This window comes from Mandrillus leucophaeus, unplaced genomic scaffold (assembly GCF_000951045.1).
Source record: "Mandrillus leucophaeus isolate KB7577 unplaced genomic scaffold, Mleu.le_1.0 Scaffold572, whole genome shotgun sequence".
Taxonomy (NCBI): domain Eukaryota; kingdom Metazoa; phylum Chordata; class Mammalia; order Primates; family Cercopithecidae; genus Mandrillus; species Mandrillus leucophaeus.
In genome coordinates this window covers 969,722-970,705 of record NW_012106164.1, presented here as the reverse complement: position 1 = coordinate 970,705, position 984 = coordinate 969,722, and positions in this window count along the sequence as shown.

Sequence of the window (984 nt, the reverse complement as noted above, 5' to 3'; positions counted from 1 at the left end):
ACTCCAGCTGGTTTTCAGTAGCCCTGGGCTGTGAGATCAGTGAGCACACACACTCCTTTAAAAAGCATGATTAAATCCCTGGAAGCTTGTTGTCATGAGGTTATATTTCTCAATTAACAGATGGCAGAGAGGACAAATACTCTCAGGGGCTGGGGAATTTATTTTTGACATTCAGGCAGGAGTCTCATTTCCAAAAAGGTTAGGGACCGCTTATTTGGTCCAGTGGCCCAATTTTCCAAGTGGAGAATAAGAGGTCCTGAGAGGGCAAATGACTTGCTTCAGGATACACAGCCTGTTCCAAAAACAGCGGCGTCAAGCCAGGGCACTGTGGATCACACAGACGGCCTCCTCGGGCCACTTAAGAGCTAACAAACTTTCTTTCAGGGAAAAAAACACCCACAGAATGGCAGCAGCAAAGGCCACCTAATGATGCCAAGCAGAGATTTTATCTCTTTTATTGCTCATAAGAATCCACAGCCCTTTTCACACATCGTAACCATACATTTGCTCAAGTATTTGATACTATCGCCTACACTAGCCTTTAAGCCTCACGAAGGCAAGGGTCATGTCTGTTTGTGCAAAACTACGTTCCCAATGCCTGACAGCTATTTGCTCTGTAAGCTATACATTCCTGTTTTAAAGTTTAAAAAAAAAAAAAAAAAGGCCCAGAAAGGCCAAGTGATTCGCCTAAGGACACACAGCACGGAGTTACTGAAAAAGCTGTGCCACTCTGTCCATACTCTGCCCCAGACTCCTCTCCAAACCACAGCACTACCTTGACGGCCTCCGCGTGGGTCACCCGGGCCAGGGATTTGTCGTTGACGCGCAGAATCTGGTCCCCGACCCGCAGTCCTTCCTTCTCAGCTAGAGAGCCTGGTTCCACCAGAGACACGTAGATGCCCACGCCGTGCTCCGAGCCCCCACGGATGCTGAAGCCCAAGCCCTCGTGGGCCTTGGCACGCCGCAAACTCACCAGGCGCACCT